This window comes from Tursiops truncatus, chromosome 2 (genome assembly GCF_011762595.2).
Source record: "Tursiops truncatus isolate mTurTru1 chromosome 2, mTurTru1.mat.Y, whole genome shotgun sequence".
Taxonomy (NCBI): Eukaryota; Metazoa; Chordata; class Mammalia; order Artiodactyla; family Delphinidae; genus Tursiops; species Tursiops truncatus.
In genome coordinates this window covers 174,532,190-174,544,202 of record NC_047035.1, presented here as the reverse complement: position 1 = coordinate 174,544,202, position 12,013 = coordinate 174,532,190, and the positions used below count along the sequence as shown (strand labels likewise).

The window sequence follows — 12,013 nt, the reverse complement described above, 5'->3', positions numbered from 1 at the left end:
AGATAGAGAGGAATAGTTCAGATAATATTTTTCTTTAGAATATCTTCTTGCTTCTAGTATATATATATATTTTTTTTTGGCTGTGTTGGGTCTTCATGGCTGCGCGTGGACTTTCTCTAGCTGTGGTGAGCGGGGGCTCTTCATTGCTGTGCGCAGGCTCCTCAACGCGGTGGCTTCTCTTGTTGCGGAGCACGGGCTCGAGGCACGTGAGCTCAGTAGTTGTGGCTCGCGGGCTCTAGAGCGCAGGCTCAGTAGTTGTGGCGCACGGGCTTAGTTGCTCCACCGCATGTGGGATCTTCCCGGACCAGGGCTGGAACCCGTGTCCCCTGCACTGGCAGGCAGATTCTCAACCACTGCACCACCAGGGAAGCCCCTAGTACCTTTCCTAAGAAATCTAAAGCCATGAATGCTGACCCTTTGTGTGATCTGTGTTTCCTCTCTAGAAACTTGTAGGATCTCCTGACGGTTCCTGGAAGTGGACGTTTCACATGCCGAGCTTTGATACGAATCTCAATGACTCTCACACTTTGGTCACTCATGTCCTTCAGTTCTGAGAATATTCTTAAACCATTGAATTGATGATTTCATATCTCTTTTTTTCTAGTATATTTCTGGAACGCCTATTAAATATTAGTGTTGGACCACCTGGTCCTCTAATTTTACTATTTTCACTGTATTTTTCATCTTTTTGTGTTTTTGACTACTCTCTGGGAGATTTCGTCGTTTCTGCAATCAATTTGAATTTCCAAGAGCTCTTTTTTGAACTTTGAATGTCTGAATGATCCCTTTTCAAAAAACTTCATTCTTGTGTCATGGATGATAAATCTTCTCTTATGTCTCTGAATATATTAACTCTGTGTGTGTGTGTGTGTGTGTGTGTGTGTGTGTGTGTGTGTGTGTGTGTGTGTGTGTGTGTGTGTGTGTGTGTGTGTGTGTGTGTGTGTGTGTGTGTGTGTGTGTGTGTGTGTGTGTGTGAGTCAGTCCTGGCTGCAGAGTTTAAGATCTGAGAAATAAAAGGCTGATTAGAAGCTCTGAGTTCCTGACTGGGACTTGTTGATTTTCACACTATATTGTGACCATCTGTTGGGGGACCCTAATGTCAATATCTTAGAATGTTTCCTGTCGGGCTGGTGAGATTCTCCATCGGGAGTCTTTTCATCTCCTGGCTGGAGAGGAAGGGTATGGCCACCAGTGATCTGGGAGTTGAATGGGAGAAAAAGGCTGGAATATCTCTGCAGCAAACGTTCAATAGACATACTTTACCTGTACCCACCACTATGATTGCCATGTCCCAGTCCCCTGACCTGCAGTTCTACCCTCTCCAGGGAGGCAAGGAAGAAGTGGCCCAGGACAAGGGAGGGACAAGGAGACTTAGAGACCCATTACTTCTGAGACAGCTTTCACCCACTTTCCCTTATCCCATCTTTACTCCCCACCCCCCTGTTCTGACTCTCTTAACTTTGGGATATCGGGATTTCCCGTATTTCCCTTTCAGTTCTCCTTTCAAACTGGAAATCTTTTTGGAGCTTATCTCTTTCTTGTAGTTCCTTGTCAAATGCAGGCAATAAAAGCAAACTCATGGTACCCATGTTCTGTTTTCCCCACTTCTTAACTAAAGCCACAAGCTCATTTGCTCCATTTTCCTGATTGCAGGCAACATGCTATATATGTCAGGGTCTTTGCCAGATCAGCACTACGGTTCTGGTCCTGATATCTACATCCATCAGCCTGAGCTATGTTATGTTGCAATAATAAATGGCTTCCAAAACCCTAGTGCCTTCCAACATCGGATATTTATTTCTTGCTCGTGTACGTGTTGGCGGTACATCAGCTTTCACCCTGCATTCTTCTGCAATACGGGCTAGGAGGGGCCCCTATCTTAGTCTTGTGGCAGAGGGGACAAAACAATGGCAGAAGCATGCCGGGGCTCTTAAAACATCTGTTCAGACAATTGTATAAATCCCACTTGACAAAGAAAGTCACACAGTGAACCTCAGTGGGCAGCATGTCTGTTCTCTCTCCAGGCAGGAGCCTCTAGGGGTGTGCCTAGTAGCAAGGAAAAGCAAATATTTGGAATAAATAGTACAATAATACCATCTGGCACGGTCTTTTTTTAAAATCTTCTTTAAACCGACTCATCCAAAACAGGGATTTGTCTTTTTCATGCTCTCCTGTTCTAATGAAGTAAGAGGTTGTCACGTGACATCTCTTTCCTTACCATCCCTGTCTCTTCAGTGAGTGCGTGGCCTGGATCCCCAAAAGGCAACTGAACTTCGATGAGCTCCTTTACCACTGCATTCTGTCCCAGATTATGAAGCAGATTCACCGCTACCCGTCCCAGCAAGGCACCAGCACTAACGCTCAGGTCCCCCCTTTCCCCCGAGGTTCTTGTACGTGGAACCCCACCCACTTCTGCTGCTGGGTGAGATTCTCAGGATGCTTTGGGTATCGTTTCATGTCCATCAAAGTCTGGTGTCCACTGGTTTCTAGGCTGAGTTTCCCATGAGATGCCCGTTTCTATTACAACTCATATATGTTTTCAAAGGAAGCCCCCGTTACTGGAGATTGTATCCGAGCAGGCAGAAAACTCAGACACAGCTCTTGTCTCCAAATAGTCTCTATTTGAACACGAGGCAGGTACTGGGTTCTTCGTCTTCTCTAGCTGCTGACTGAGCATAAATTAATTTTGTTTACATTTTTAGGAGCAGTCATTAGCTCATGATTCGTGCTGAAGAAAAGCTTCCTATCTCCTCTGCTCTGTAAAAGTGTTTATTTTGGTTTCCTCATGGTTTATGTTGAAAGTTCCAAGACCCATGGGCTTCACTAAATCTGCAAAAAATCCATCATTTAAACAAACAGCACCTTTCTCTGGGTCTGTAGGGGACAGACTATTTATTTTTATCTAAGAGTAACCAGCATTCATTTGTGCATTGGTTCCAGATGTCGCACCCAGAAAAGCTAACCTAGCCAGGGGGTAACCGTGCCCTCTTGGCTCCTGAAGTGTGAAGGATACAGTCTCTTCGTCCTGGAAGACAGTGGAAGCCGTGGCGCTTTGTGGGTGAGTAGGTGATGCTCTCTGAGGCACCTGTCCTGTACAGATTCTCAAACTGGCCACACAAACCAATCAGCTGGGTCTAGTCGTGTGTCTGTTTTGCACTACTTTGCTTTTGACTGGGTTAGGGAAAGTCCTAGAATTGGGGTTAATAGAAAACTCCTTCACCTTGTCTTGAGCTAGGTTGTCTAATGACCCTCCTGGGCTGTTCACACGTGGTCCCTTCCCCTGCCGGGCACACCTGGAGCTGCACTGCCCACCACCTTGAGCTCAGGTGGGCTGTAGGTGGAGCTTTAGCCCATGAAATGTGAACGAAAGCCTGCCAGTGCTGATGTGCAGTTCGCTACAGCTCCTCTGACACAGCGGTAGTGGCCGCGTCTGGAGCTTGGGTCCCTGAGTGACAGTAGGCTGAGCTGGTCTGCCCTGGATGGATGGATGGTGTGAGCAAGAAATTAGCTTTGTGATGTTCAACCGTTGAGATTCTGTGGTTATTTAGAACCGTAGTTACACCCAGGCCATCTTGGGCCGTGAAGCAACACGGTGACTCAAAATCCAAGCTCTTTTTTAACTCTGGCCCAAACCCAGGGGCCATAAAAGAGAAAATTTACAGATGACAACATTTTTAAAAGTCAAAATTTCCTAAATGGTGAGAGTCGCCATACAAAAAGCAAAAGGGAAAAACTACACTGAAGGGGAAATATTTGCAACTCCTGGACTAAAGTCTTGTTTCTCTGGTGTACGTGGAGCCACTGTACTTGCTGTTCCTCTACGTAAAACGCTGTTCCCACAGAGAGGCGCCTGACTCAGGCTCTCATCTGCTTTCAGAGTTGGCTCAAATGCCGTCGTCTCGGGTGGTTGAGACTTGAAGTTCTCATCACGCAGTTGCTGTCCTTTCCCGGCTTTATTCTCCTGATAATACGTGTTCAATGTTGTGCCCATTTCTTTCTTTCTTTATTTAGGTGTGCCCGTCTCCATCCCCTGGGATGTTTGCTTTGCCTCTTTGCTTTACATACTGTTCTGTCTGCAGCACCCAGAAAAGCTTTAGGTGCTCAACAAGGATTTGTCAAATGGATTAGCCAGGTCTGTTAAGTGAAAAAAGTACAAAACAGTATGAATTTTATGCTACCATTTGTGTAAAAGGGATTTTTTCCCGCTTACATAATCTAGACTGTTAGAAATCCTACAGAAGAAACAAACAATTTTGTCAACAAATAAATAGCAAGGAGTGTAAAAGAATAAAAGTAGAGGGAGAATCTATAGATTAAAAGAGACTTAAGGGGAAAGGTGAGGGGAGAGGGATACATTGGGAGATGGGATTGGCATATACAGACTACTATATATAAAAAATAGATAACCAGCAAGGACCTACTGTATAGCACAGGGAACTCTACTCAGTGTTCTGTAACAACCCAAATGGGAAAAGAATTTTAAAAAGAATAGACACGTGTATGTATAACTGAATCACTTTGCTGTACACCTGAAACTAACACAACATTGTAAATCAACTATACTCCAATATAAAATGAAAATTAAAACATAAAAGGTAAAAAATATATATATAAAAGAGACTTAAAAGATGTATCAGTGACTGATAAAAGAGGCTGACATTTGTGAAGCCATCAGAAATTTGAATACTGCCTAGATTTTTTAGGTTATTAAGGAATTATTGTTCATTTTTAGGTTGTGATTATTGTATTTTGATTATGTTTTAAAAGTCTTCATCCTTTAGATAGACACCCAGAAATATTTACAGATGAAATGCTGTGATGTCTGGGAGGGGGCAGGTCGGGTGTGGTTGAAACAGGATTGTTCTTGAGGCGATACTACTTGAAGCAGGTTGATGGGAACATGGGTTTCCATTACAGGATTTTGTCTGGTTTTGTATATGTTCATGGTTTTCCACAGCAAAAAGTTACAAAAGAATGTCCATGTGTGTGTGTGTGCACACGCACACACACACACACACACACACACACACACACACACACCCTATTGACTTGTATATGCATAATGTATCTCTAGAAAGGGCCTCAAGAAACTTATGATGGTTGTGTCTGTGGGTGGCGTGAGACACTGGGTAGTTATGAGTAGGAGGGTGGGTCTTTTTTTTAGTAAATTTATACGTATTTTTCAAATTTTGGACACTATGAATGTATTCTCTATTCAAAAAATTATTTAATTTTTTTGAGCTGTGCTCAAGCTCCCATATTCTTAGCTGTGTGACCTCAGGCAAATGTCTAACATCTTAAGCCTAAATTCTTCTCCTATGAATTGGGGATAATGGTGTCTCCTCCGGGAGATGAGGAATATAAAACACTTAGTGTCATGCCCAGGATATGGTGAAATCTTCCTAAGCTGTAGCTCTTTTCATTTTTACTAACCTTGAGTGAGGGACGTGGGAGCCAGGAGAGGGAACGGGAACGAGAGATCGCGAGCTTGGGCTAAAAGCTCGGAGACAGAGACACATGTTTGGTTTTGGTGTCCGATGGCCTCGCCTTGATTAATATCAGCTGCGTGAGAGCAGACAGACCGTTATTTATCTTAGAGAAGATGCCTTGGGTTGGTTCTCGGTCTGATTTTCATGTGCCTTTATTTTCAAATTGTGGTTTGAGGGCTGCCTCAGGAATTGGAAACAGCTGGGGCCTCTGAACCTCAGAGTGGTCCCGCCAGGGCAATTCTTACGTTTTTAGGTCACAGCACTGTCTTCATCTGTAAATGAGTGAGTGAGGTCAGAGGACCATCCAGGACCTCCGATTCTAACTCCTTGTTACTTCCCAGAAATATTCAGAAGTCTGTTTCCAATGGTCTCTGGAGGAGACTTTAAATTCATTCATTCATTCAACCGTTTATTCCACAAATGTGTGGCGGGCACTATTCCAGACACTGGAAACACAACAGCGAACAAAACATGTAAGTGGTCTGTGCTCATGGGGCTTAAATTCTAGCAGTGGAAGATAAACAACACACAAGTGAACCAACCACCAGTCCACAAATATCTAAATAATTTCTGAGGATCACCAATATTACCAGGAAAATAAAATACGGAAGTGGCATAAGGAACAGCAGAGTGGTCGGGAAAGTTCTCATTCTAGTGGGGAATAGCTGAGCTGTGACCTTAAAGATAAGACATGAATCATGCAAAGACCTGGGAGAAATGGTCTACAAAAAATGCAATTTAAGTGCAAAAGAATTGACGGTTCTGCTGTACTTGCCTGGTGTATCCACATTTAAGGGAACTCGCCGTACAGGCTCCCATTCACTCCCACAGCCTGTGCGGCGGCTGCACGAGAGGCTGTTTGGTACTTTAAAAAACAGCTCCTGTAAGGTGCCTCTGTGAAGTTCTCTAGCGATTTGAGTTACAAAAGTGTAAACACTATATTTTGACAATAGATCAATTTGGCAAAGAAATGCCTTGCTTCATTCTGAAAACCGTCCTAAGAACAAATCCTAAAAATCGTGAAAGACTTGAGGGACAGTGTCTAATTCTCAAGACGAAAAGGAGAGTCTTTGGAATTTGCTTTTCCTTTTATCTTATCTTCTTTCTTTTTTTCTGTTTTTTAATGCCTATGCCCTCAGAATCTTTACCCAGAAAAGAATGACAACCTCTCCTCCTGACACCTTACCTTTTCCAGGTCACTTTCCTCCACTCTGGGTGGTTCCACGGGACAGAAACGAGCTCTCGGTGGAGCAGGACGAAACTCATCTTTCTGAGTAAACTCAGTCCCTCTCTGTCACACGAGTGCTGCTTTTGTCAACTTTACAGTACAGATGTGCACATATTTTCTGCTGGTTTTTAAGAATAGACAGTGAATGTAGAACAATTGAATTCAACCACTGGCGCTTGGCAATACAAACTCACACCCAGATCGCATATGGTGTTAACTCCGCACCCCAGGTTGGGGTCAGGACCCGGGGACCACGTGGTGACGTACGTGAACTGCACCAACCAATGGACAGAAGGGTATCGTGAGGGCCAACGTATCCAGTGGGGACAGTGTCCAGGGCCCGTAGTACTTTTGTGTGCTCAGAACCCACAAAAATGTCCTAATTTCATTTAAAACCAGAAGAAAAAAATACACAATTTTAGGCCAAATGAAAAGTTAATAGATATTATCAATATATTCATCTTTATACCCAAACAGTTATAATCTTTTTATTGAAGGAAGGTCCTTTGAAGGCCAAAGAGACCCGGGCCGTCGGTATTGTTCAGGGTTAGTGATGAATAAAGCAATAATAAAGTTGCATATTTATTATCTCTGATCAGGAGAAGATTTGCTAGAGGCAGAACATTTTGATAACGTTATTTAAAAAAAAGTCACTTGGGGGCTTCCCTGGTGGCGCAGTGGTTGAGAGTCCGCCTGCCGATGCAGGGGACACGGGTTCGTGCCCCGGTCCGGGAAGATCCCACATGCCGCGGAGCGGCTGGGCCCGTGAGCCATGGCCGCTGAGCCTGCGCGTCCGGAGCCTGTGCTCCGCAACGGGAGAGGCCACAACAGTGAGAGGCCCGCGTACCGCAAAAAAAAAAAAAAAAAAAAAAAGTCACTTGGAGAGAGACGATTGGCCACCTGGGGAGAGGCTTGTTGCGGATTCTTCACTGAAAGGAGAAGTTCTTTCCCGATTCCCTCCATCAGCGTTCCCTCTGCCCATTTCTGGCATCACTGATGGGTCTCCTGCCTCTCCGTGTCTCTCTCCTTCTCTCTCCCCTTCCTTCCTCCTGTCCTTTCACTTTATTCTCTCCCTCCCTCCTGGTTTCCCTCCTTCCCTACTACTGTGGCATGCTTTTCCCTGTGCCTGAGGTGACACCGAAAGGGAAAACGCAGGCCCAGGAATCAGAATACACACACAGAAGGACGTTCTTGTGATGTAGCTGAGGTCCCGAAGAATGCATCTCCTATCCTTTCTATGTGCAAGGCAGTGTGCGCGCGCGCGTCTCTGCGTGTGTGTGCGCGCGTGCCTCTGCGTGTCTCTGCGTGTGTCTGTGCGTTTGTTTCTCTGCGTGTGTGTCTCTGCGTGTGTCTCTGCGTGTGTGTGCGCGTGTCTCTGCGTGTGTGTGCGTGTGTCTGTGCGTTTGTTTCTCTGCGTGTGTGCGCGCATGTGTGTATTTAGCAGAATCCACCTGCTTCAGTCTCTCAGGAAGCCTTGCTATAAATTTTGTCTGAGAAGTCCTCACACTGCTTCCCTTCGAAATATCCTAAAAATATACTTCTGTGGTTTGACAGCAAGCTGAGAACCATGACAGCCGAGGACACGGAATTAATGGAAGTCATAAAGTTTTACCTCCACGACATGTGCTCTTGAGATCTTGAAGCTGTAGTCAACGACAAGCAGCGACTGACTGCAAGCATGGGGTGAGGAAATCCGTCTCTGCATCTTGCTCTAATCTTGGCTGCAAAGTGGGCATAGTAAAGCCTTTGTGGCAAAACTTGGAGTTTGTAAATAGACATGATTTAGACTTTAAGAAAATGGGGTCGGGCAAGGGCTGGTTGCTGGGTGAAAAGAAGGTCCTTGCTAAGTTTTGAAGCCCCCGGATTTATGAAAATTCTGAAAGGTGACGACGTGGTCAGGTGGGAGGTTGAATCCACGTATCAACACTGGCTCTGCACTTGCTACAGTATCGATGGCTTCCTGGGCATGGCCAGACCCTGACCTTTTGAGGGGTAGTGAAACTTCTGGAATTCAGCTTTCTCAACTCTGAAAGTACACAGTGACCTAAAAGAAAAAGTTTGCACCTCTAAATTATTGTGACTAATAAGTTACATGGGTCTAATACAAAACAAACATATTTGATAATAGTGTGATTCTAAAACAACCTTTTGTTTCTTGTAACTACTTGATGTCAAGCAATTAAAAATTACATGACATGTAACGTTATTTGGTATCTAAAATATCTGCTTACTTGCAAATGGGAGGGAAAAACAAAAGTACAGGAGGAGAATGGAATCGGTGAAACACAGGCATCTTTCAGGACAGTGAAACTATTCTTTAATAGCGGATACATCACGCTATGCGTTTGTCGAAACTGTCCTGTTCATGGCACAGCGCTAACCTTAGTATATGCAAATTTAAAAGATCATTTAATAAACAACAAGTTCCCACTGTGTAGCACAGGGAACTATATTCAATATCCTGTGATAAACCCTCATGGAAAAGGATATGAAAAGCAATATGTATATGTATAATTGAATCACATTGCTGTAAGCAGAAATTAACACAACATTGTAAATCAACTATACTTCAATAAAATAAATTTAAAAAAATCATTTAGGAGGTCAGAGGATCCCAGGATGGAAGGCAGGCTGGGACGAAAGAATCTAACTGTGCTACAAATGTATGACACACCTTCCCTGGAGGGGGTTGGAGGAACGGTGATCAAGTAACTTTGGGAATGAGTGGAGACTCTAAGACCAAAGGCAAAGGGAGCTGCTCACAAGCACAGGACTCTAGGTGGAAAGTTGTCTCCCATGAGGATGTGGCTTAAGAATTCTGAAGCCACAAGATGTGTAAACTGGAATTGAATCATGAGGTGAATGTCCAGGAGGTGGCGGGAGCCAGGTTTCACACGGTTGGGTTGTACGGTTACGGCCCAGCAAGAAGCAGAGGCGAGAATAGTCCATGTGTTGCTGGATCAGAGGTGGAGACGTGGGGTAGCTTAGTGTAGATACAGATGGCCACATGGTCAGGCGAGTACACACACATAGGTTCTTTGGCTCTGTTTGCTGGGAGGTCCTAGAAGAAATGACTCCCCAGGAATAACAAGCCCCCCACCAAGACCTAGTCTTGGTTTCTAATACCATTCTCTGATAGAAGGGAGCAGGGCTTCTTGGAGAAACGGCTCTTTCTAGAAAGAGCTGGGGCAGGAAATATACAAGATGAGCTTAGAGCATTTTGGAGTGCTAACAAACAAGGATGGGCTAAAGAAACAAAACTCCCCCAAAGTAAGCCCACACACACACCAATGGGGGCTCATCTAAGGGACCCAGGAACTGCTGAACGAGTTCCCAGTGACCAAGGTTGAGTAATTTTAGCAACAAAATAAATAACGTAATATTGTATACACATATTTGTACAAAGTAGAGTGTAAATATTCATGAGTCCATCATGATATAAATTAATAATTGAATGCATTTTAAATTGAACTATAGTTGATTTATAATGTCATGTTAGTTTCACGTGTACAGCACAGTGATTCAGTTATATATATATATATATATATATATATATTTTTTTTTTTTTCAGATTCTTTTCCCTTATAGGTAATTACAAAATCTGGAGTAGAGTTCCCTGGGCTACGCAGGAAGGCCTTGTCGGTCATCTATTTTATATACAGTCGTGTGTACATGTTAATCCCAAACCCCTAATTTACCCCCTCCCCCAACACTGTTTCTTTGGTCACCATTTTCTTTTTTTTTTTTAATTGGGGCGTAGTTGTTTTACAATGTTGTGTTAGTTTCTACTGTACAGCAAAGTGAAGCAGAGTTCCCTGTGCTCTGCAGCAGGTTCTCATTAGTTATCTCTTCTTTACATATTAGTGTATATAAGTTAATCCCAATCTCCCAGTTTATATCTCACCCCTCCTTCCCCCCTTGGTGTCCATACATTTGTTCTCTACATCCGTGTCTCTATTTCTGCCCTGCAAACCGGTTCATCTGTACTATTTTTCTAGATTCCACATATATGCGTTAACATACGATATGTTTCTCTCTTTCTGACTTACTTCACTCTGTATGACAGTCTCTAGGTCGATTCACGTCTCTACAAATGACCCAGTTTTGTTCCTTTTTATGGCTAATATTCCATTGTATATATGTGCCACATCTTCTTTATCCATTCATCTGTTGATCCCAATACATTGTTTTAAATGGAGGAGAATAGACATGGTCCCAGGCAGAAGAATTCCAAATGACTCCTGTAGATACTGCCTTGTCGAGGAGGTACATCACTCCCGCCCCTCAAGTGTGGGCTGTGACTTCATAGTGACTTCCCTCCAAGAGGACAGCATGGAAAGGGGAGCCTGCAAGAGCGACTTCGCAACGGAGAAATCTGGTAGCCACTACCTCAGCCGGGCGCTCAAGGTCAATGGCAACATAAATCACATTGATAGTACCGGCCCTCAATGTGATGTGATGAGAAGGGCACCTGACTTCTGTGGTTTTCCTCCCCAGATGCAGAACCCCTGTCTAACCACAAGGAGAACATCCAACAAACCCAACTAGAAGAACATTCCTTAGAATACTGGACCTGTGCTCCTCAAAACTGCCAAGATCATCAAAAACAAGGAGAGTCCGATGAGTCAAGAGGAATCTAAGGAGACAGGATTAAGTGTGATGCGGCGTCCTGGATGAGATCCTGGAGCAGAAGGAGAGTGGGCGTTAGGTAAAAACTGAAGACATCTGAATAAAATCCGGACTTCAGTTAGTGATGTAACGATACTGGTTCATTCACTGTGACACATGTTAATTATTCTGTACACCGGGTATGGGCACGTGGGGCTGTGGACTATCTTTGCACCTTTTCTGGAAATTCAAAATTGTTCTAAAATGAAAAGCTTATTTAAAAACTAAAAAGCAAGAATACTGCTGATCAGTTCTCTTTCCCAAACCTGGAAATTCATCTGCATCCTCCTTTCCTTGGTTCCCAGGCCTCTGAGAGCGCTGGCTGGCTCTGGACACTCCTTTCCTTCCAGAATTTCCCCTGCAGCCTTGGACTCCGCAGTAGCTCCTGTTTGACTGTAAATGACCTTTGTTGGGTGAATTGCTGAGGTTTTCACAGCACAAAGTGTCTTCTGACTATTTGTGATCGTCCATGGGCATCCCCACCCCCATCCTGTCCGTATCCCACGGCCAAGGCCGCCATGACCTCACTGACTAGGCCTTCGGGCCCAGCAGGCAGAGCACACCACTGCCACACACCACGCACCACGGCGTACGGCTCCTTGCTCAGCACAATGGCCTGATTTTGTAA

At 44.3% G+C, this 12,013-nt stretch overlaps 1 long non-coding RNA gene across 1 annotated transcript in view; it reads left to right on the top strand.

The window, feature by feature from the left end:
* LOC109549691 (uncharacterized) overlaps positions 1 to 11,684 on the top strand; it is an 88,205-nt gene extending 76,521 nt beyond the window's left edge. The window contains exons 8-10 of the long non-coding RNA XR_012330463.1: positions 2,941 to 3,058; positions 8,272 to 8,400; positions 11,215 to 11,684. This is a non-coding gene — a long non-coding RNA (uncharacterized lncRNA). The remainder of the gene's footprint in view (positions 1 to 2,940; positions 3,059 to 8,271; positions 8,401 to 11,214) is intronic.
* The last annotated feature ends 329 nt before the right edge of the window (positions 11,685 to 12,013 follow it).